Source organism: Cuculus canorus, chromosome 4 (assembly GCF_017976375.1).
Source record: "Cuculus canorus isolate bCucCan1 chromosome 4, bCucCan1.pri, whole genome shotgun sequence".
Classification (NCBI taxonomy): Eukaryota; Metazoa; Chordata; class Aves; order Cuculiformes; family Cuculidae; genus Cuculus; species Cuculus canorus.
This window is the reverse complement of record NC_071404.1, coordinates 48,948,333-48,974,072: the sequence shown is the minus strand read 5'-3', so window position 1 is coordinate 48,974,072 and position 25,740 is coordinate 48,948,333. Positions and strand designations below refer to the sequence as shown.

General features: G+C 38.4%; 1 protein-coding gene across 1 annotated transcript in view; it reads right to left on the bottom strand.

The window, feature by feature from the left end:
* The window catches only part of CCSER1 (coiled-coil serine rich protein 1), a 695,806-nt gene extending 676,079 nt beyond the window's left edge, over positions 1 to 19,727 (bottom strand). The window contains exon 1 of the mRNA XM_054065343.1: positions 19,182 to 19,727. The gene's annotated coding sequence lies outside the window, so the exon portion shown is untranslated. The remainder of the gene's footprint in view (positions 1 to 19,181) is intronic.
* Positions 19,728 to 25,740: the final 6,013 nt, after the last annotated feature.

The window sequence follows — 25,740 nt, the reverse complement described above, 5'->3', positions numbered from 1 at the left end:
GCTTTGTGCTTTACTGTTACTGGTATAATCAAAACAGTTAAATTCTTATTAACTCTAATATTAATATAAATTACCTTAGCAGTATAATTTGTTTACATTTCCATATAGAAATGTGATAATTGGAGAATGCAGTTTCAGATAAGTGTACATCTATTTATTTTCATGTTTCACTGGCAAAATTGTTGTGGTGAAAGGTTTAAGAGTCCTAACTCTGAGGGATATTTTCCCAGTAAAATCTCCGCACACTGGCCAAGGATCCTATTCCGCAGCATGTGAGCAGACTCCTGGTTCTCCATTGTAATACCTGAAGCTCCTCATGGGCACATAAATCTGAAGGACTCCAAAGGACTTGAGCATTATACTTTTTACAAAAAGCAGCCAGTAATATCAGCCCATGTCTGACTTGTGTGTTTACATGCCTTTTTATTCGGTCGACAGAAGTTTGTATGAAGTCAGGTTTACTTTTTTCATTCTGAGGTCTTTCACTTGGAGTATCCTCATGGCAAAATATTGTGGTTCTCCAGGCTACCAGGGGTTATTTGTTTGTAATTCATCTGTTCAGCTTTGTAATTTTTGTACTTAAATTGTGGAAATATTTTGGTTTTTTTCTGGGGATTTTTTTAAAGGCTATTTTTATAACAGTTACATGTTTGGCAAAATTGAAGTTGACAGGCATTCTTTTCAGCCTTGTTATTTATCCATTGTACAAAATAGGAATAGAAAGGAAGCCTGATGAAAGGGAAAACTGTGTTTCTATTTGAAACAAATTGAGTGTTACCATAAAAAAATGTAGTCTGAGGGTGGTATTTAGTACCATAAAATACAGGATTAAAAAAGAATAATGTAGCCTCATTTTATCCTATCTGTAACTGTAATGCATCATCACAGCTGGAGTTTTCCATAGTACCACTGAACGAGGGAGGGCCGAGAAAATTCTGCATTTAAGTCTCATTAATTAGGTTTGTCTTAGGCCTAAATAGCACCTAAAGTAGTTCAGTTAACATGGAATTATAACTTTTCCTCATATGTCTAGTGAGCAGCAGCTTCTCTGCTTTGCAGACAAAAGACCACACAAGATGATAAAAGAGACAGGCATCACCTGAGATTATGCAGAGGAAGGTAGGATGTCCAGATGTAGGAATTAATACGTGGAAATATATAAGGTACACCCATATGTTAAGCAGTGTAAAACCTAAAAGAGGAATTAATGAAAAGGCTTCTGGCATAGATAGGCATAAGGACCCGTGAGTTCGTTGTTACAACAGCCACTGGCACTCTGTATCACAAGTTCCATTCAGTACTGTTCATCCAGGTTCAGCAATGCCAGCTTTCCAGCACACTCTTCCCAAATTCTCCCCTTCACTTTTGCTACTGTAGATCTAATCGCTCTCCTGAAATGCCCATTCTTCATACATCTATCCATTGATGCTGACTTTACAGAGAGAAAACGTTCCTCTACTTCTTTAGCATGGTAAATTAAAAAATAAATCTGCTAGTAAGAACATCTAGTTAAACTTCAAATATTGGTCAAAGAGTAAGAAATCATACCAAAACCAGAAGAATACATCATGCTTTTTATATTATTCAGCTGTCTTGCATGATCTGTTGTCAGCATCATGGCAACACCCAGAAAAAACATATAACTCACACAGCTATTCATACTCTTCCCCACAACCTTTCAGTTTAATGTTCAGTAGGAAGAATCTAAATAGAAAAACATCCTGAGAAATAAAAGCATTAACTTTTGAATTCCCACAATGCATCATCTCTGTATCTCCACTATGTAGAGGTCATATTGGCAAGAATTAGGAAAGCTGCACGTGGATGATCACCAATGTTTTTTTCAGGAAGGCAAAGTATTCGGTCTTCATGTAAAACATAAGTTCTGTCTTTCCTCAAGCACTGGAAAAAGCACATTAGTTTTCAGGTCCTCAACAGTTACACAAACAAACCTGTGGTCAACCTCAAATGCCTATACAGCAGTAAAGATGTACTGAAGTAAAAAATTAAAGCATTTACACTTAACTACCAATTTGAATTTTTTAATCCTGGAGGCAGATTGCTTGTGGGCTACTACAATACGGTGAGAATACCCAGCGAACACATTCCTGTGCCCTACCTGAGGCTGCAGCTGGAGACTGGATGTGTGACACTAAATGAGCTGACAGTCTTGCATTGGAAGCCCCTTGCTGAGCTGGGGTTACAAGAAAGCCTTCTCCATCTGATGCTGTTGCCTTATCCAGAGCACCACTCTTACTTCCTATTTGCTACCACATGCAGTACACTCTCAGACAGGTGTGTGTAAACGCGAGATAGCTGTTTTATAGTGCAGTGCTTGCATGGAAATTCGTAAATGTTGTACCAAAATCTGAGAGATTGGTGCCTTGCATTTCACTTTACGTTTATATTGTGTCAGGGGCAGCTTTGCTTCGTCACTGATTACATTGGCTTGCGTGATCACGAGGCTCCAGGAGAAAAGGCATCGAGCCACAAGTTCTCACAATGTGCAGTCAAACTGAGACACAAAGACATGCCAAGATACATCCATTTTCACATTCATGTCTATTGTGCCTAGATTTATATTTAGCATTTATAAAAGAGGGGGCATTTTTTTATTCAAACATCTCATTTTAAAGTCAGTTTCCAAAAATAGTCTCCATTAGAGACAGACTGTCACTGAAACCCATGTTGTAATTCTGATTTAAGTCCAAGGTCTGCTGCTAGGGGCTGGAAATCTAGTCTGCTTAATGAATTTATTGAGCTTTGTCCAGCATCCTAAAGGGTATTTATTACTTCATTACATACTCTATTATTACAAAGTATTATTGTTAGGAACATCACAAACACCCATAACGTGTAGCTCTATCGCAGTCAGTGTGAGAAAAAAAGCAGTACACTTGCCCAAATATAGAAATGTTCAGTGTTGCCTCATTCGCTGAATATTTAAACAGGCTCATAATTTGGCTCATGTTCTTTCCTAGGGAATATGCATCTAAAAGAGAGGCTCTGTGGTGGTGGGACAAGTCTGGTGCTCAGCAAAAGGCACCAGCTCCCTCCTACTGCTCTTCCCCTGTGTAAGTATTTTCCCCAGTTGGTGATGGGTTTAAATGACCTGAAGGATGACACCACAAAGGTCTATTAACTTCATCCTGGTTAATTTAATTATTTATACTTTTTATAGTCACATAAATGTGATAACTGTCTTAAAAAGCCAAAATTTCCGTGGATTTCAAAAGCAAATGCAGCAGCACAGAAGATGTGTGTAGAAACTTGTGGAGTTCAGTAGTGCCCCAACATTGCCAAATACATACACTTCACAGCTAAATCGATGCAAGGAAACTGTTCATAACATAGAACTTATTTCACAAATATATAATGACAATAATTCATGTCACAAGATTTCCTGACTTTTATATCCCTATTTTCTCTTTCCCCGAGTATAATTTTATATTTATTATGACACTCTTTGGATCATATACAGATAATAAATAGGCTCCTTCTGAGATAAATGTACAGAGTAGTTATGAAATAAACCCAGATATTTCTTACCAGCTCTGCTTAACATTCAGGGTTTTTCAGATTACTATAACTCATCTGTGCCTAGATCATAGACAATTAAGTGCCATTGGAATGGATATTAAATAAAAATGGAAAATGAAAACCTGAGTGTTGTAGGAAGTAAAGTATGCCAGTACATCAAATATGTGTTCATTAACACATACACACAAATGCAATGCATTTTTGCCTCCCAAGGGCAACAGTAAGTTATGCCTCAACAAGCAGCATGGATTTATGTGCTTAAACGTCTCCTTCTTCAACAAACATTTGTATACCTGCCATGAAGCCTGAGCAATCATATGTTCTTTAGTTAATTTCAAGACATTGAATTAGTCTTTGTGAAAAAAAAAATGTGTAAAATAATTCTATTCATTATAAGATTATAAAAAAACAAGCAGTAGAACAAGCCAAAGTATTTTTTCTGTATTGGAAGTATAGGACATTTTTAAACAAACTCAGTTTCCTTTCTTTGACTAGATCCTATGTTTGAAGTAAATTTATACAGGATTCTTTGGGGCAGAAATTGTCACTTAGTTTTTTTAGCCCAGGAGGATTCCGGTCTTCACTGAAAATTTGGGGGACTAAAGTCTGAGGTATTCTGGAGAGTATATAGGAGCTAGGCACCTAAATCCTATTAAAATATTAGAAGTTGAATATTAACTCCCATAGAATTTGTTAAATATTCCATCATAAATGGATGTGCTCTTTAAGACCACAGTTGCTTTTGAGTCTATGTGAAAAAATTTTTAAAAAATTAGGACCTGTGAAAATATCAACTGATGCCCACAGATTTTTATTTAGAAATTGTAACTCTCACCATTTGAATTATGTAAGACCACAAAATTTTAGCCTTTGTAGAGGATATACTGACTCAGTGAAAGAGAAAGCTTGCTATGAAAGGTCATGAGCAGATATACATATATTTCGCTAATACTAAAGTGAAGAACACAAACTTGTATCTGCTTAACTCAATGGCAAAGGGAACAGTAATTTTAATGGGAGCAGCACTGGAGTCATGACAGTGGGTGAATTATCTACAACCACAGCGCTGAACAAATCCTCTATGTGAAAGTCCCAAGAGTTTCTCCCTGCCTCTTTGCCAGAAAGGGAACTTTGGCATTAGCTATCAGGAACAGAGCAGAGCTTGGAGCTATCTATATATTTTAAAGCATCTATGGCATTAATAGCCAGAACATAAAATCCAGATAGGAGGATGAATACACACTAATGTCTTTAAAAAGAGAAAGGTAATTACACACATTTAGGGCCTGATCTAAACAGTGCTAAAAACTTACCAAGTAAAAAGTAGTTGTCTGCAGAAAGCATCTAGAGTTACTGAACTACCATTCCTCAACAACTGTTTCCACAGGATTAGAGAAGACAATAAAGATGAAATAATAAAATTCCTTCTTCTCTAAAAATAACTTTGATTTAAAAAGATGTTACAATATAAAAAACATTTTTTTTTAAACTATATGTATTCTAAGCCTACAAATATATAGAGCCTGGTGAGAAGAGGTGGAATTTAATTCGGTTCCAACATTCATCACTGAGCTTTTCCAAAGATGGGCTCTCAGAAGCACTAAGCAGAGCAAATAAGTTGTTAATTGTAGATAGAGAAATGCATCTTTAAAAATTACTTAAACTTGCCTTCAGAATGCTTGCAGAAATTTCTGAGTTATCTTTGATAGTAAATGCTGTGTTCAAACAAAACGCACTGTTAGGCTCAACTATCAACACCACTCCGCTTTAGCTTTTAAATAGTGTGAAAAAAAGAGGGTGGGAGAAGAAAGGCAGCAGAAGTGCTAATGCAATTGTTTGATGTGTGCTTGTGAGAGGCAGAGAGGAGGAAGATAGCGTTCTGCTACGCAGGCTGCTGGCAATAAGAACTGTCTCTCCCCCACCTATTTTAGCGTAAAATAATTACAGCTCTACACAAAAATCACACATTGATTATATTGGCATAATATTGCTATTATTTACATCTCCACTGAACAGACTGCTTTTCACAGATCTTTTTTCTGCCCCTTGCTGTATGCTATAGCCAGTAAAGAGAGCTGTGAGTGGCTCTGCCCCTGCACCACTCAGTATGGCAGTTTGCCAATGGAGGGTGACTGACTTCACTTCAAAATGTTTTCCATTTAATTAGTGTGAAAAAAACCAGCAACCCAATTATCTAAAAGGACCATGTGGGTTCTTTCCACAGTGAGGAAAATAATGCCACAAACATCTTCTGCAGCAATATCTAGGTTACTTTATTGGCAGACTGATCAGGTATTTGACAGTGTATTCTTAGAACAACAGCTTCAGCTACACAGCCTTGAGTTTCACTAAAAGGCTGTGGTATTAGAGTTCGAACCCTTAAAGCCTACGTTCAACGCCTGTCCCCAGCAAGATATCTTCCTCCCAGCCATGTTCCTGCACCTTTCCCATGCTTCTGCACAGCTTCAGAAACCCTCAACGGGACACTGAACAGGTGAAGCCCTTCAAAGGAATTGGGACTTGATGGCTAGCAAATAGGCGGGAAAATCTGAAGCAGGTATATCCTCAATACAGAACTAATAATAGAAATAATGTCAAGTTTTGCAGTATCCTGTTGGCTTTAACATCCTATATATCCTAAAATCAATTGGAAAATTACCTTTCACTTCAATGTTGGGTCCACTGCAATCTAATTGTTCCTTGGACCCGATCCAGACTCGCTTATTTCAATTCCACTTCTATTAATCTAACTACACACAGAAGGTGGGCTGAGGGCTGAAGCTGTTTGTGCAGAACAGTTCCTTTTATTCTGATTGAATTCCTAAAAACACTATTTCTATGTGTTGTATATAAACTAGTACACTGATTTATGACTAAAATGCATAGTTTGAAATGCACAGCAAAATGTTTTACTTCAACAAGCCAGAGGCAGAAAAACAAATTAATTTTCCTTTACAACAGAAACCCCATTGCATCAATAGAATTTTATGTGTGCATGCATGTAGACACTCAGAGTTTTACATAGAATTATCTGGATCTTATTAATCATATTGTGGGAATATGCTTTGACTTACGGCTGGATAAACACCTTGGAACTCAGATTGTAGTATTTAGTCAGCACTTAAGGGAGAGATGATGTTCAGCACTGGTTGGGAAACTCATTTGTGCCCATTATTGCAGTATTTGTAGAAGAAAACCTGCTGACACTGATTACAGAGTAAGATAATCTTAAGGAAAAAAAAAAAACCAAAACAGGCAGAAAGCCTCCAAGACCTCTCTGTGGTTGTGCCAAGGGCCAGATTTTGAGGAAAAAAAAAAAAAAAATGAAGGCACCTTTCACCTTCATTTAGGGACTATCCCTCATAACTGGGCTGTTTGCCATTATGGCCTGCTTGTATGTATGTTTTTGACACTGGTATGCAGTTAACTGAATATGTATAGGAATGGTGCCCAAGGACCCAGAAAGCTGTTTGAAGGCAAGAAAAGTGCCTGAACATCAACTAGCGCAGTGAGGGGGCTGAGCCAGGAAGTCAGAGAGTTCAGGTCCCTGCTCAACCCAGCCATATGACGTCCAAGTAAGTGCAGTAACCGGGAAGCTATTTTCTATTCTTCCCATTCTATACTGCATAAATAACTCCACATTTATTACCCCAATCTTTTACATCTGCTGGCAAGTGCAGTTAACCTACGGAGCCAGCATCCAGTTGTCTCTTTCTCAAGGTACGTTCAGGTAAACACTTACAGAAGAAGAAACTTGACAGAGACCTCAGCCCTCCAGAGTGTCTACTAGCCTGTTAATCAGTCTAAGGAGCAGAACAGTCTAAGAGCAGAACATAGAAATTCATGCTGTTGTGAAATAGGCAGAACAGGAACATGAACTTGGGCTTCTCATAAGCAGCTGCTTTAATTACAAGCCATTGGAAACCAGGTAATGTTGTGCTATGTCCCTCCACCTAGTACCCACAGGGCAGCGATAATTTAGGTCAGAAGGGATCTCAAGAGGTCATCTGGCCTATGCCCTGCTCAAAGCGGGGCCAGCTTCAAAGACTTATCCAACTAACTTAATATTTTGGAATGAATGCCCAGAAAAGGGTCACGCTTTGGATCTCAAATGAAGGGGTGGCTGGCACACGTGTAAACTCCAGTTCTTTCTTCTAATGTTCACTTCCTGCCTGTTCCAAGCAACATGAGCCTTTCTGGTTTCAGAGGATCCCTTCCTCAGACTTTTGTCACTTTTTTCCAAAGGAGACCGATGCCCAATTTAGGCCTGAATGCTAAATACATATTGAGTATTGAAACACAAAGAGAAGTCCCGAGAAGATCGCCCAGAGTTTCTGGCTCCTTTGCAATGGCCGCAGCACTCTGGAACACCCTTACCATGATAGGCATTTGTCTGCAGACCCAGCAAGATGTCAGAACAGCCCCTGTAAAAGGGGGATTGGCAGACAAAGTCAACAGGCAAAGGAGAACCAGAATCAGAGACTTGCATCAGAGTTCTAACACTGCCTTTACCCATGGCATTAATATTTTACCTCTAGTATATGGATTTTACTACTCTACAGTAGTACTGCAAATAGTAGAGGCACCCTTACACTTTGTCATGAGGGATTTTACAAAAGCACACTACTTGCTGATTACCAATGTCAGTTATTAAAATAAATAAAATCTGACAAATCTAAACAGATCTTTACAATGGTAAGTATAAACTGAAACCTCAGCTAAAAGCTTCTCTTTTGGAAACAGACTCAAATGAAATCCCATTAGTATATGAATTATTATTTGAATAAATAAAATGCAGGAGAGAATATTAGCAAAAATGAACAAATAAAACCCTTTGAACATTAGAAAGGTGCCTCAAAATTTCTCCTAAATCCCCCTTCCCCCCCAGTTGCAAAGCCCAAGCCACACCCTAATGGTCACTGAGCAAGGGGCAGTGATTCACCATTTGGCTACATTTAGACATAGCTTAAACTCTAAGCTGACTCAAATTGTGCTTCATGGTGTAAACTTAAGTGAGTCAGTTGATCATCCTGTTTCACAACTACTCCACCTGGATGCCTGAAAATCTGAAGGGAATTAACCCATAACACAACTATAAAATATAACAAATATTCAAGCGAATTTTATGTGTCTGATCATTACAAACTAATTAATAAGGAGAGTTGGTCTGGTAAATAAAAGCCTTTTTTCCCAGAACGGGATGGTAAGGGGTGCTGAAGTCTCCATGTGTCTAGGGTAGGGTGAACACAACGGTCAGAGAGATCATTCATGCTCTACTGACACGCAGCCGCAGGAATCTGTATCGCTCTTGTGCCAGAAATAAATACGCTTTGATCTCTTTAGTGAGCAGTGTGAACCACAGCAGAACCAGATATTCAAGTTTATCTACCTCCTGGGAAACCCAACACCATCTCTTTGACCCAAGAACCTCCTCACCCTGCGGGAGACTCCAGTCTGGGTGCACCAATAGGTGCTTGGATGGAGAGTAGAGGGGAGTCCCAGCTTTAACTGGGAAGTTGCTTTAACTCAGCCATGCTCCAAGTGCTTGCCACCTCCTCCAAGCACCCCCCTCATATAAGAAGGTCTGAGGACAGTTTCTCACTGTCCTACTTCCACTCTGCAGTGCAAGTGAAAGCTAGAACCCAGGGAAAACCTCAAAACAGAGGTCCTCGAAACTTCACTTCGGCCCGCCACAGCAATTTTGGTGTATTCACATCAGAACAAGTGGCAAGGTCTTACAACTGTGGGTAACAGCTGTTAAGTAATGCTCTCAAACTAATCAACCAGTGAGTTACTAGCATCTGAACAGCTTTATATCAGAAGGGAGAGGTACACGCACAACACAAAGCTCAACATTTCTATTCCTACAACTGCAGTATGTTGGCATTTCTTAGTCATTCCCCAGCCCCTCTGCAGCTGAGGAATAAACACAGCAAGACCCTTTGTGTACCAGAGCCAGACACCCGAGAAATCCCTGTTGCATGCAACAGGGGCTCCTGTGAGCCCTCCAGCCACAGAGCAACAAGGAAATGACCCCACAATCCGAGGAGTGAGGAGCAAACACACGGAGGCCCTTCAGGAAACCCTGGGAACAAGCTAGAGGAAAAGCTTTTATTCTGGTAGGTTTTTCATTACCGAACCCTAAGGAGGGGGCTACAAGAAACAGTTCAAGCTTTCATTTTAAATGAGGTAAAACTTGCATATGACCTTTCCATAGCATTTCCTCACTTCTCCTTAAATGATGTATGACACACACTTGAATCTCATTTATAAAAAAAAAAATAAATCCTTCTGAACAACATGTCTTTTTTTAGGAGAAAGAAAACATTTCTAACAAGTACCCCATCAAACTATGCAAATCCGTAAGTAACAGCTACCATTGTGTATCTGAGATGTTTCCCTCTGTCTGCTAACCACAACATAGAGAAAAATGAAATTATGCCCTATGATATAAACAACAAGTATTCTAGGAAAACAAGGCCTGTGTATTTAATTATTCTTTGCCACTATGCATTCAATCAAATCTTCTATCATAGTTGACAAGGCCAACTTTGCACCTTCCTGTCATTTCGTCATATAAAAACAAGATGTCATTCCACTGGACAAAATAGTTGTCAGCAATAAAGAGGTGGTTTCTTTGACATTTGCTAAGATACTGCTGAAAAATCTTTTTAGTATGGATCACTTCACGTCACTGAGTAGGAGAACTGACTGAAAACTGAGCTCTAAAGCCTGATGGCTGCCATTGTGGCTAATGTGAAAATTCAATATCTACCTTCCCCATAGCCTAGAGAAAGACATACCCCCTGCTAGGAAATATACACATGCACATACTCCACTCTTCCTGCCTCAAGTTCATGCTGCAACTTAACAAATGGCTGTTCACAGATACTTAAATTCTATTCACAGGGTGGGAGGGAGAAGAGGCAGAGAAGGAAAAATAGTGCTTATATTGAGGTGGACATGTCTACAATACCAGCATAATTGATATAACTAGTTCAGAAAGATAATATTGAAAATCCAGTTATAGTGAAAAGCCAGTGGTAGTTCCATATCCATAAACACATGGAACACTTCTGGTTAAAATAGTCTGTGACATATAGTTGATGTCTGAAGGATAAATAGGCCTCAGAGGATGAGAGAGAAGCAATCTCAGTCAGATTCCCTGACCTGACTTGTTTTCCAGCACTGCATATAGCATATTCCCAAACAAAAGATCTTGATCTTGTAGGGATCTTGGATTTTCTTAATTTCATGGGAAAATCATTACACATTGGACTACGAAGCACATGGTTAGGTAGTTTGTCAATAGTTATCTGATAATGTATGGCAATTTACAGTGATTGTCCAGAGAGCTAAGCACTTGCAGTGTCATCAAAATCAGTTTCTGATGTTTTCTTTGACATGCAAATTAAGAAGCATGAAAAATTAAGAAGAAAGATAATGCTTTTTATTTTTTTTTTTTAAGAATACCCAAGCAGATGCAAGAAGAATCTCAGAACAGTGTTTCATCTTTTCCTTTTTTTGAAAGCAAAAGCATGGTTACACTATACAGAGGCTTCCTTGGTCTGTTTAAGAATAACTTCAATAAACTGAGATATTGTATCTTAGTACCCGCAATACAGTATCAGTTGAGCTGAGTCAGATGGTGCTTAGAAGGAACAAGTGAGATGGTAAGTCTCCCTTCCTTTTCTCTGGTGTTCGAAGTTGTCAGAGCCAAACCTGTCATTGGCTTCTGCTGCAGGTTGTGGGAGGTGATGGTGGTTTTGGAATCGGTAAAGTTTCCATCTGTAAGAACACCCCCTTCTAAAACTTAACCTTGCTTTTTTTTTTATTCTTTTTCCTCTCTCTCTCTCCAATTGCTGCTTCCTTAGTGTTGCCCCTGGACTTAAAACTATTGATTCATTAGTAAAGGCACAGTACCAATTCTATTTCCTTTACCACCTTCTGGGGACAAACATCCCACCTTTCCCAGCAAATTTCATTGCTCAGTTAACCTTAATTCATCTTAAATAGCTGCTGCTGCTTGTATGTATGAGCAGGGCTGGACCATGTGCCAGGTATCTCCTTTTAAACTGCAGGTGCGTTGAAGTGTTGCATACAACACTGCAGTTCAATTAAAAAAAAAGTGTTTCCATTATTCCTTTCAAGTCACATTGCTGGAAGCTGAAGTCTCAATTTTTTTTCAGAGACCTACCCATCTATATGTATTTATTGCAAACATCTGTGGTATACATAAAGCTAATGCAAAGTTAAAAATAATTAAAATTAATTGTGGAACTTCATTACAATGGAATAGAATAACCATCAACAGTAATACGTGCATTAAAATACACTTTCAATAGCTATGTGCATTTAAGCACTCATAAACAGCATCAGATATTTCTTGTAGCTGCTTATGGGTTTACCACTCAAGCAATTCACAGTATGTGTGAATTCCTGGTAAACCATTTTAAGAGTGCACCAATTAATGCCACTGGTTAAATGCACAGCACAAACAGCAATATGACCAGTGTCCATTTAAGCACTGGGGGAAAAAAAGATTGTGACAATCAGTGCTCTTTCAGAGCTGTATCAGATTAATTCAGAAGGGAGGCAAAGTATTATGCCTTATTTATGATTTAGATATAGAACTCACAAAACAAATGAATGTTTATCCTTGGAATTCATTCTATTCAATATTCCACTTTTCATAAAGCCCTCAGCTTGTCTTCGTTCATGAACTATCCCAGGGTAAATCAGATGACACTTGACAGGCTATTTTTGTATTTCATCTTCTCAGTAAAACAGAGCATCAATTTCCAAAGATTGCTAAGTCAATACAAGAATATACAGAAATGAGAGCCAGTGTAGAAAATGCGGTCAACTGCTTCTATTGTTATTTCAAGCACGTGAGGAGACAGACCCATGTTTCACTTAGCCTGTTTACACTCCATTTTACATTTGTGAAATTGAGCTGATGGGTACAGGTGGCTGCAGGGCAATTTGTTGTTACCAGCACAAACAAGGGTCAGGAGCTCTGGGCTCTGTGTGCGGATATTCCACTGTAACTGGCAGTGACCATCATGCTTAGGTACCTGTAGCTCTGTTTAAAATTGGGCAGAGATACTGCCTTACCTTGGCAAAGCTTTTTGTGTTTTCATTTAAACAAGAGGCAACATATGTTTAAAATAGTACTGTAACTGGCAATTTTGCATCAATCAGATTAACGTAGCAGTAGAAAGTAAAATTACTACAATTTTATTCTTCTTGTTCTGCTGCATGGCTAGAAAACAGCTTAAAAGAAAGTCAGCCAAGTATCAGATCATCATGTTAGCAACTCGGGTAATCCCACGTGCTAATGTGTTGGAAATATCACACCATATAGACCAAACAAGTAGAGGTAATGATACAAAAACCCTCCAAGTTTTATCAGGAGTTGGAAAATAAGAAATTTAGCCTAGCTTGGTTTTCCCCAGTACATTATTCCCTGTTGCCAATTAGAAAGCACCTTCATTTGTATAAGAAGCCATCAGGATACACAGAGGGTCTGAAAGTCCCTGTGCCTGTTAACAAGTCCATAATAGATAAATCCAGATGTACTCTGCCTTGGCTATGAAACCACTGTAAGGCAGTTTGGCAGGGAAAACAAAAGCAGACAACTGCCCTGGCAGATGAAGAGCCCTACTTAAAGTACTGATCCATAAAAGCAAACTCAGTGCAAGCTTTTGGGAGCTCCCCGACTTAACCAAGAGAAAACTGAAACACTGCAGTGAGCCTAGGACCCTTTACATTTTGAACAAAAGTCTCTTCCATAGCAACGTCAGTTATTCCTGCACTTCCCAGAGCAAGCTGACTCCCAGCACTTTCCAAGGTGTGTGCGGGGGGAAGATTAAAGATCTCATCTTTACCACCATATCAGACTTCCCTAAGGCTCTCCCAGAGACCAGACTTGGAGACTGTACAACAGCACTGTTTCAAGCATAACCCCAAGCATAGCCTGAGGCTGTCCGTCAGATCTCCGGCAACAGGAGGCAGCTCAGACAGAGTTTCGGAAAGGGACTGTCAGCATTAATGAGTTGGAAGGCTGCGAGGAAGCCCTATGCATGGGAGAAGGCTGGACATGGAAGATGAACATCTATAGCTAGTCTTACTCCTTCCTGCAACTCTATAGCTCTACATTGCTGATGTGGGTTGTCAGAAGCATACATGCTTGCAGAAGCATTAGCAGTAATAAAACTCTTCAGTATCAATAATCCAAAGAAGGTTGTGAGAAAGGGGAAGGATCTGTTGTCTTTTCACCCTTCTGCTAAGCAATACTCTCATTTTTGTGAGCAGCACAGGACTGTACCTATAGTACACATCAGTTAGAAATAATGTACACTGAACTGTCATAAAGAAAATGGGTTCCTTTACCTCCTGAGCAGACTGCTGTTTTATTTTCTTTTACAATAACAGGTTTTGTGTAGCCTACATTAAAAAGGCGATTTTTAAAGTATTTATTCTAATACTTTTTAGAGCCACAAAGATACTCCAGAATTAATAGTGAGCAACAGCAAAGAACTTAAGTTTTTATTTGCTTTACAGAAACTAGGTTTGCATTATAGAACAAAGCACAGAGAGACTGGCTTTGGGAGGCACTCTATATCTGCAGCTGAAATAGATGGAGTAGGGAAGAACTATGTTTGTAGTAAATACTTGGGTCCAGTTGCAAGTTTTTAAGTGGGGCTCTGCTTGACATTTGAGACTCTGCTACAGGGAACAATATTGAAAAGGAAGAAGGCAGTATGTCTTTGCTATGCCCCTTCTACCAAAGTACACTTAGTTCCTTCTTTAGGCTGCTTTAGCCTATCTCATAGGAGTAAGAACACTTGTGTAGCTCCCATTGAACACGCGCTTGGATGGCTTAGATTTATTTTACTCTTTCCTGGTACATTCAGAAACCACTCTAGTCTACCAGTCAATAAAAGATCACATCAGCCCTAAACATAGGCGTTGTCGTCTGAACATGTAATAACCCAAAAGTGTCCTTAATAAAGTTCTTTAAGTATTCAGTGTTGAAGAGAAGCATAAAAATAAATTACCCTGAGCCCAACTGCATTGTTGGATAGAAGCATACAGGGCAACCATGCATCTAAGCAAAGAAAGTTTAAGTAATTTTCATGTCCTGTAGCTTTAGATCAACTCCTCAAGTCTGTGATCTACATGTAGCCATCGCAGCACTGACTCAAACTGAAGGACATGGGAAACTTCAGCTCTGCATCTCCTCTGCCCATTCTCAGAGAGGTCAATGTCACATGAAATAGTGTAGTGCCAATGTGATATATGACAGTGCCCAGATAATCACAAAGTAGATTTTGCATCTTGTTCTATGGGAACAAATGCCAAATATCTTTAAAATGCCCATCACAGTAATAAAAATGTGTTTGCCAGATAAGGCCGAGAGACAGTGAAATGTTTCAACTGCGCAACACAGTTAAATCATCCTTTCTGAATCACAACGGATGTTTCAGAGTTTGTTATGGTGCTTCTAGCTCCCAAGCTCTGCAAAGGCCCTGCATTATCTGAAGTAATTTCACACAATACGTTTTCCTAAGTGTTGCAGAATCTTGTGTTCAGATAATCAGTTTTCTCTACAACTACCTGGAAGGAGGCTGTAGAGAGGTGGGTGTTGGTCTCAACTGACTAGAAATAGTATGAGAGGAAATGGCCTCAAGTTACATCAGGGGATGTTTAGATTGGATATTAAGAAAAATTTCTTTACTGAAAAGAGTAGTCAAGCATTGGAACACCTGCCCAGGGAAGTGGTGGAGTCACTATCCCTGGAGGCGTTCAAAATGTGTAGATGTGGCACTTCATGACATCGTTTAGTAGGCATGGTGATGTTGGACTTGATGATATTAAAGGTCTTCTCCAACCCCAATGATTCTATGATGCTTAAAATGCATTTTTATTGACCGCAGTAGAAGAGACTATCTTCCTAGCAAATATTGTAGCTAGAAAACAGGCAACAACATGTAATCCTGCTCCAAGATGCAACCTGATAGTTCCCTTCACATATAAAAGAACAAAATGTTACCGCTGATATTTTTAAGTTCACTATTTAAAAAGAGTAGTTATAAACATCTTGTATAAACTTACCTACTTTACAAGTTAGGTGCTAAAACTCTAATCTAGAAGGGTCTAAATTAAAACTAGCTTTTGCTTGTGAAATAGCTTGTCTTTTAAAAAAAGTAGATCTAAGTATGTCAAATGAAGATCCTTTGTTTCTCTAGGCGTTTTTATTCCAATGGCTAACTACTCTTAAAAGTAAATATTAAAATTCATAATTAGCTTTCTTGATTACTCAGAATAATTTGACCCTTATGCTATTCATTTTTCATGTCGCTTCTAATAAGCAATAAGCAGAGGGCTGAGGAGGGAAAGCAATTTATGTTTTACGCAGAAGGAGGCAGATAGAAATGAGAAAACCCCAGGAACACACAGACCCATCATCAAATGGCAAAATTTTCACAATGCGAAAACTTAGGGAACTCCACTGAGCTCACTAATTGTGCCAATTAAGATTGGTTTATAACCAGATTTCATGTTTATTGCTTAAATCTATGTTAACTTAATCACATTTCTGCAGTCATCTATCAACAGAAAAAATATTTGAGCAGAATCTAAAATAAGGCTTGCAGATTTTAGTTCTGTAGCTTGCAGAGAGATTCTGCCAAGAATCACCTAAATTCACTCCAGGCTGAAGTTTAACAAAGGACTCTTGTTCTAATATACATAATATAGATGCTCACACAAGATACATTCATAGCCATAACTCAAGCCAGCTTACAGAGCTCTGAAAATGCAAATTAAATCTTGAGACATATGACTTCACAGGTTTGAAATCTTGTACTATTGAACAGTAATTCACTCTCTCCAGCTGTTCTACGTAATTAAGCCATACACTACCGTAGAACCTGAAGGCTATAGAAAGGTTGAAAATAACATTCACCTTTCTCTAGCAAGAAGCCAGTGGAGGAGTGGAGAAGGGATCAGCAGCTTTGTCACTCACTGAGATGGTGCTATCTGGAATAATTAATGGTTGAATATTCTCCAGCTTGAACAATTTTTCACAGATCAGTGATTAAAAAAAATAAAAAATCTGTCTGCATGTGGGCTTACCATCAGAGATGTTTTTTAGTACATGCTTGCTAGAATACAGAAAAATGCATCATATTTTCAAAAGAGAATGGTATTTTAGCAGTAGACACAAAGCTATCTGTTTTTCCTGATGTGGCCTGCCTTTTGAAAATTATCAGAAAATGACAAGTTTGGTCCCATTGAGTTAATGTCATATTCATTTTTGGCATCTCAAAGTGAAAAGACATATCAGAAAAGTTAAAGTACTTTATGCCAATTGGTTTATGAGCTCAGTTTAAATGCAGATTAGTAAAAGCAGTTGTTTTGTAGCATTTCTCCCCCCCTTGTCTTTTTTTCAGTGAATACAGAAAAGAAAATCTTTTCCCATATTAGCTTAACAGATTGCTAGCACAATCAGATGTTTGATACTCAGTTTTATGAGCTGCTTGTCACCTGAAACAGGGTTTAATTTTTAGAGCTAGGACCTTCAAAATGTTCAGCCACCTGATGGGAAAATTCTGCTTGCTACTTAGCTCCTACCTAAACTTGCTTCCAGCCCCTGAAACAGCAATCCAGAGGCAGCAACACATGTACTGTCATTTCCAAGGGGGCCGAGAGGCAAGTTTCGTGACATCAGTAACCCCTTGGATTTGTGTGGAAGGCCCTTAATTTTCAGAAAGGCAGAAATAATCTTTCCCTGGGTACATCTGTCATGCTATATTGGTTTATTTTTTGTTTCTGACTGTGAATCCACAGGCTTCAAATGAAAACAATTTGTCTTCCCTGAACTCTATAATTTTTTTCTAATGAAGCTGCCATTTCCTGAAATTTACCTTTGAACTGTAGGAACAAATGATCATACCAACATGTACATATTTAATTATGTAGAAGGCACAGATGTCATTAATTTGTTAGGTTCAAGAAACACTTCTGTGGGAAGTCAACTGTAGCACAACAAGTAGGATTGGACAATATTAAAAACGTTATGTAACCCAGAACATATAGACTCGCTATTAGAGTATTTTCTTAAGGAACTCTGAAGGTAAAATTTGAATCACTGGAAAAATAAGTCCCAGTTTGTCTGCCTAGTATAGTCTAGCACACCTCTACCTTTGGTTGTCAGTGACAAGGGGGACACCACAGTAATACACTAATTTTGCTGTCTGAGAAGTCCTTGGCAGAATATAGGAAGACACGCACTACAACACTGTATTTGCTGTCTTCTTGGACCTCATATAACCTTGGGGGGGGAAAGGTTTTCCTTTACTATAAATAGTAACACAGAGGAATTATTTTGATGAGTTCCGTACATTCTCTTTTTGCCTTAAGAGTCAGTTATATTTGCACAGTATCTCTTCAGAAACAATCTTGAAAGAGAGCCATAACTTCCTAAAAAGATACACAAATAGATGCTAGTGACCCCTCCATTACTAGAAATGTAATGTGCTAAATAAGAATTTCCACTGCTATCATACAATACACATGGCAGAAAATACCCCTTTTCACCCTAGGTGGTACACATACATCTTGTTCACTTATTTTCTAGAAACACCAAATTTTATTACCTAAAAGCAGCTTTCCTCAAAACACATTTTAATAGGTGGAAGCCTTGTACATCTAAAGTAAAGAAGCGCAAGAAAAAAGTTTTAGAAAGAAATAGCAAACATCATTTCATCATCGGTTTCCTGCAAAAGTGTCTGCAGAAAGCAATGCACAGCCTTCATTTTAGACTTCATCACCCACTGCATAAATAGGATATATACATATATACATTCAACTTGGCAAACATTTTGTGTAAGTATATAACTGAATTCAACTACAGCAATCTTTTAATTCCTTTGGATTATGGGGCACGAGAACAGCCAAAATACCTGCGATCCAAAACACATGAATTCAAAACCACTTTGTCTGGTAAACATTTGTTGGATTAACCAGTGTTTTGATTAGGGAGATTGAATAGACACAAACTTTTTTTTTCTAGATCTAGCCTTTCCAAGTCTATGATATCTATATTAATGGTATTCACTTCATGGAAAAGACTTTGTAATTACTTCTGCAGAGAAAGGAGCTTAAGCAGCTCTTAATGCATGGCTCTTCTCTAAGCTGACTTTCCAATACCTATACTTATCTGTTGGATTGTAAAATCAGTTTAAGGAGATAGGATATGAAGGAGCAATAATTTTTACTGTTTTTATCTCTCTCCGAGTTTTCTTCTGTATCCTCATTTTGCCCCCCCAAAATAAGAATGTGTTTTAGCTTCAGATTCTATTAATTAGCTCTTATCAAAACTGGAATATTATGAATCAGCTTTAGGCTATAGTGTGAAATTTCATATCTTCCCAACATACCAGTTCAACAGTTAGCCAAAATATAAGCACAAGCCTGCATAGCAACTGTGCAAACTCTCCAAAATGAGAACAGTTTCAGAAAAATGACAAAACTAATCTAAAAGTACATTTGAAAAAGAATGGCTGTTTGCTATCTTCTTTAGTCATTTTGCTGCAGTTGCAACTCAGTACATGCAAAACAGGAAAACTCACCGTTAGTTCCTTGCTCCCATTCCACCCAACTAAAAAAGGCTGGTTTGTCTTCATTGCTCTTTAGACTTAACTTTAGCACTGCTGCTTCAGCCCTTCAAGGTGCATCAGGAACACTCTGAAAGCAGTGAGACAAAACACTTGGGTACTTCTTGTGCTTTCTTGATGCTGAAACCAGTTGCAGGGGTCTTTCCTCAGCTCTCTCACGTCTCCTCCTTCAACCTCACTCGTAGAGGGCACAGATACATATAGATAGAAGCAAGGTCTTCTCTGACTACCCTATTACATATCAGATGGAAGAGAGCTCTCCTATATAGAAGCTAAGAAGTAATGAAGAAAAGCTGACATATATTGTTAATAAGAGACTCATGATGTAGCCATGTGTTGCAGATAATGATGTTAATCAAAACATTAGGGCCCCTTAAAGAAGCAACGCTAAAACTCAATTTTCAGTAAAAACAGAAGAAAACACCTCTTTATAAGTTAGAATTAAACGAATCTTCTGACTTTTTCCAGGCATCACGAACAAGGTACATTTCTTCTAAGACTGATCGTTCTGTTTCCTTCAACTTGAGGTTTGTTACGGCACTTAACTAGCACAGGACTATAAATGCCAGAGTCAGTCCACTTCTCTAGACCTTTTCTCCACAAAATAAATAGAAAGAGTAGTACAGCTACACCTGATAAGAAAGAAAGAAGGCAAAAGAAGAAAATAACAAGCCTATTCTTGTATTCATTTGGTCAGGCTGCAGTTGTCCTCAAGTGATAAAACAGTCTCCTATGAGTTAACCCTAAAGCAAGTCCCAAGGGCTTCTTTTTACTGAAGAAGGACTCAGTTTAAATTAGTCAGCTGAACTGATTCAGAGCACACAAGGCTTATTCTATTACAGAGCAGGGCTAGCTACTCAGCTGTGGCCATTTTTAGATCATTTTAGGAACAATTTTTTTTTTTTCCCCCATTCAATTCGAGTTTAACAAATACATTTCCTGTAAAATAGAATAGGAGGATGACATTTTATGAAAATTTTTTCAGACCATTTGAAAGGGATATAACATGTTAAATTCATTCACAAAAGATGGTTAAATAAGCTCAAAGTGGAAGTCTTCATCCTGCATACAAGAAATGTTTGATGTTGGACATCACTTTTATTCTTAATTTTTGCCTAGACTTTTGAACAAGTTCCTTTATTAAAGGGGCAAATGCTAAAATCAAAATAGGAATCAGAGGGAAAGGAATCAGTTATTACAGAAATTTGAGAGGGCAAGGGCTGGAATCTCATTACACTAATACCTGGGTGTATTGCAAGAATTAATTAATTTTCATTGTGCTCTTTGAGAGATGGAGGGACGAGAATATCTGTGTTACACAGGAAAGGAACTGAAGCAGAGAGAGCAGAAAAAAAAGACACTTCTGCTGTGACAATCTCATTTGATGGACACAGCACATGATTTTTTAGAGCACACAATGTTGTATAGTATTTAGTATAGTTAAAGCCCAGCCTTTACACACAGATTTCTCTAACAAAAATCAGTACATGATCAATCAGCTTTTGTTAGCAGTGTTCAGAGCTTTCTCATGCCAGAATATGGATTAATAGCAGAAGGCTTCACCTCATTCACCTCAAGAAATCAAGATCGTAAGAATCTTATCTTAGTTTCTGTATTACTTAAGATTATGAATCACTTAGTAAGACAAATCATTATAAGAAGAGACAGAAACTTTTGCAGATTAAATAGATTGTAGATGAATTAGCACTGAGTGGTCTGGTTTTGGTGTCTGATAGCCTTCATTTCCTGAGATCTCTATCTGATGTTAATGATACAACAGGAGCTAATTAGTTAAGAGTCAAGTATGTGCTCAAGAAATCCTACCTTTTTTCCTCACTTTTCAACTGAAAACTCATGGCCATTCCCTGCTAATTGTGCTGTATGGATTAGTTAAGTGCGAATGTAAGCTGTATGGAAAAGATATCACTAAACTGAGAGATGAGCAAAAGGGATCTGACCTGCTTAGTCAAGGTCATCGATAGTGTAATTATTCTGATAAGCTAGGTATAATGATCTCAAGTGCTATCTAGGCACTCAACTGTTCAGCTCAGCAAAAATGCATTGCATTTTCCAGTATGTAATCCATGCATATGCTTTTAAAACAGGTATCATAGGTTAAAGCTACCCTTGCTGATCCGTCTGAACACAGGAATGCACGCCAGGATGATGCTGCCAATAGAAGAAAGAAAGATATTGGAAAGGGTTGTTGCATGCAAGGCTGCCTTATACATCCCTGCTACTGGGCAAGCAAAAGCAGGGGGATCCAGGTCTCAGCTCTAGACAGAAACTTATCCACTCTTTCCCTCTCAGAGATCTCTGGGACAGCAGGGAAGTGAGTGGTACAGGAAAGCAACCACAGCCTCTGCTGCAAAGTGTCCATGCATAAGGTCTGGGAAGCACTCTCAAACTCCCCAGAGAGAATGCACAAGCAGCAGGACCAAGTTTCAGCTGCTCTGTGACTTCTCAGACCAGGGCTGATGCTAAGGGGGAGAAACCTCAGAGCTCCCGCCAGAAATCGTGGCTAAATCAAATCCCTTGCCTTCCATGGAGTCTCACTGTACTGTCTCACCAGCTCTAGTGTAAACTGTAGCCAAAATAAAAGAAGAGAAATCACCTGCTCTGTGCAACAGGCATATTTTTGCAGAATCGGATTAAGCAAACCTATGTGGATTTATTGTGGGGTGTAAAGTTCAAAGGGAATCGCCACTTTCCCAACAAATGAGAGGCTGAGAGAAATCTCAGCACCCATAATAATCCATGAATTTAAAAAGCCTTAATCTTTATTCACAAGGAAATCACCTATACATAGAGAGTTGACAGGGCAAACTGCAAAGTTTTATTGAACTTCACACTGACTGCACTTTTTTCTTTTCATTCATAGGATCTACAAATAAATTTCAACGTATACAAGAAAACCGATGTTCTATCATGCAGGTTCCTATAAACTCAAAGCAAGGATTTTTGCGCATAAAAAGCACATCTAGCACATGACTGAGACTCTTAAGCAGCATAGCACAAAATATCACAATGCTTGCAATGACTCATATCCAACACATGACTAATCACTCTGGACCTTCCATGTGACTGCAGGAAATGCTGTACCTACTGCATCGGGACAGCTATCACCAAAGAACAAAAGCAAGTGGGAAAAGTGCAAGGCAGCCCATGGAAACGCAGCCAGGCAGCATGTGAAAAGCTTAAGAAAGAATCAAAATTATATGCTGGTATGTGACTTATTCTGTGTATTTGCCGCTCAGTAATATAATATCACCTTCTCAGTGCCCTCTAAGTTGTCGTAAATACTTGTACCACCCCACGTAATCTTCTGATTACTACGTCTCCTCCATTTTTTATTTGTGTGTTCCCAAGGGTATTGTATCTCTAAACAAAGCAACAGAGATTTAAATAAATTAATCATAAAAATCATCACACTGTAGTGGAGTGTTTCCCTCTGTTACTTTGCATTTATTTCATGATCTTACTGGCAAAGTCTGTTGTTGCTCATGGTGCTTTCACACATCCACAGAAGTGCAGAAGATGCATAAAATATGCAAGTTGATTGACAGACATTTTCGTTGAAGAATAACAGACAACATAAATCTCTGTTCCAGTATAGTTCCTAAATAATATCTTTCTTTTGTTAGAGATGTTTCTGCTCTTTGTGAGGCCGGTCTAAGAGTTGAGTCTCAACAGCTCAGAGATAACACTGGAGGGATATTTCTGTCTTATTCTCAGATCTAGTTCATCATGAATCTAAGGAAAGAAAAGTCTAAGAAGCACTGTGAAACAATGAGATTTGGGAAAATAATCTTATTGACCATTTAATTGTCACTCAACTGCACTCCCAAAATACGAGAAGGAACATGTGTTTTTCCATCAGTGACACAGCCACTTTAATCCATGTCTACAGTCTATCAGCTATTCTTTTCAAGCCAAGGATATTTGTTCTTTGACTCAGAAATAAAATATTTTCTCATCTGATTCCACACAGGTACATCCTTTCTTGATTTTGGGTCAAGAAAGGCAATAACTACACTCTACACATTAAAATTCCCTGAATTGCTATGTAAGCTGTTAGGAAAATTAATGTATTCAAGTCTCTGCAAACCTCCTTCTTCCTTAATCCTCATTTCAGGGTTGGCAAATCTGCTTTTCCTTAGCGACTCTACCTCTCCCGTGGAATATGTATCATTAATTACATTTTGCTATACATAATCCAAGCCATCCAGTGTCATATGTGTGACAACACGGAAAATGGCTTTGTAGCTAGGATGGCAGTAAGGCTGAAGGAACATTGTCAGGAATACAAAGAAATATTCTGTGTCATTTCCTGCATTTTGAAAGAATCAAGGGTTGTAGGTAAAAGTAGATCAACAAATCTGAAATATTTTATATTTTTCTAGTTTTCCATAGTTATGTTAACTTGATAATGAAAAAGGACTTCAAGTTTACTGTAAAACCTGCCTTAAAATTATATTCACTCTCTCTCTAGATTTCTACAAAACACTTTTCTCCTGTTTTGCTTCTCAGACATAAAAGTTTTCCTGAAAAAGAAATACCTTTTGCTATGTATCTGCACAGCATACTTTGTATCGAGGTCCACAGCAGCTGGGACCTTTCAGTGCTATGGAACAATATCAGTTAAAAACCTATAGATTTAACACAAAAACACACTCCATAGGCACACTTCATTCAGCAATCATCCACCACGACTAATTTGAATATATGAGCAAAAAAAATGGCTTCTGAGGGCTGCAGTACTAATCAAAGGAATTGCCTGGGTTGGACAGAGAATCAAAAGCAACAACATATGCTACGTGATGGACCACCGCCTACACAGGCCCGAGATAATATTTGCAAGTTGCTTTTACAGCTACTAAAATGATGAAAGACTGCTGTCCCAGATGAGATGACATTTCTTGAGTATCACTTGGCAACAAGCAGCATCTAGATTTACCTTGTTATTTGGCTCATGATATAGCCTCCTTGGAGTAAGTTAGGGGTGCCTTGATTTTTTGAGTGTATCTTGTTCTACTTTGCAATAAATACAGAATTACTGTACACAGCCACCTAAACATCATCCCCTTCAGAGGTGCTACAAGTTGGGCAGGCAGAAAAAATCAAAATATGCCTAATAACTAAATAATTTTCATAACCATTAGCCAAAATGCTTTTAAAAACCGCTCCATATTGCAAGTATGTTAGCAGTACCAGGCATTTTCAGCGCTGCCTTGGGTCCTATATGCCACGAAAACATTTGATGGGAGGTACTTTAAATATGATTCTCCTGTTATACTGTCCGTTGCTGTACATTTCTTCTAGCTAATTAAGCAAGAATATTCTTTTTCCCCTCCATCTTTTCTAAATCAGACTCTGCTCACATTAATCTGCTCTATGTGGTCATTATCTGAGTCATATTTCATATGCAGGATAATAAGATTGTATTTATTGTAGACATCCCACAATTCCAGATGTGGCTGCGAGGTCATGGGTTGAAAAAGTCAATTTCTCTCTCTGGCCCTACTTCATTCCTGTGTCAGACATCGCTTGTGAGTAGCGAAGTAATACGCCAATGCAATCTGACAAAGGGCACAGAAGAATGCACACCATAAATGCTAAATGAATAAAATTGGTAGTTTTATCTGACGAAAAAAAAACCCTGTAAGCTTATTTTTAGCTGTTGGAAAGCAAATATGGCACAAGCGAACAATAGGTATGGATGAAAGGATTACAAATTTCTCAGCTCCAAACAAATTATCTTAATTAGACTAGTCTGTTTTCCCTCTTCATCTCTCCTTTTTTTCCCCTGCAATTATTGTGCTCAACAATAAGTACTATTCTCTCTCTGCTACAGAGTAATGAAAAAGAACAGCTGTGTGTCTGTGTTTCCACAGCAATCATAGAAAAAGGCAAATAGTCTTGTTTTACTTTTTCTTCTGCAATCATGCACTTCTGATATGAGTGGTGGGTTTTAGGCATTTAGCCCAGTGGATGTCAAGAACGCTACAGTGATTAAATATCATCTTGTCACATCTGTTTAGAGGTAATATATAACTCTTAAAAAATCTAGGTCGTGATGGCTTATTAGTAACCCATCTATGCTGGCAAGATATGGTAACTTATGCAAGACTAAGACCCATGGCGGACACAGAAAGTCAAGGAGAGATGTGGGAGTTGTTAATGACAGGTTGACAAAAAAATCACGGTGAGAGGATTAAGCAAATAATGATGCTGTTATAAGTGGCATGCAGTCGTGTTATGGTTTACAGCACTTTCCAAAGGAATTAAGAGAGCAAGACAGGTTTCTGATATGAGATAACAGTGTGGGAGCTCTGGGTTAAAGTCTTTCATTTTTCACATGGACAGTTTCTCCAAAACTTTGGTTTTCTATAAGGTAAACACAATAAGCTTTTTTCTCTTAAAAAGGCTATTCAAAACAAAATTATTGTCTAATCCTGATGGATATAACGTGCTGGATAGCATGGTCATTATAAAATTCAATTTGCTAGGAATG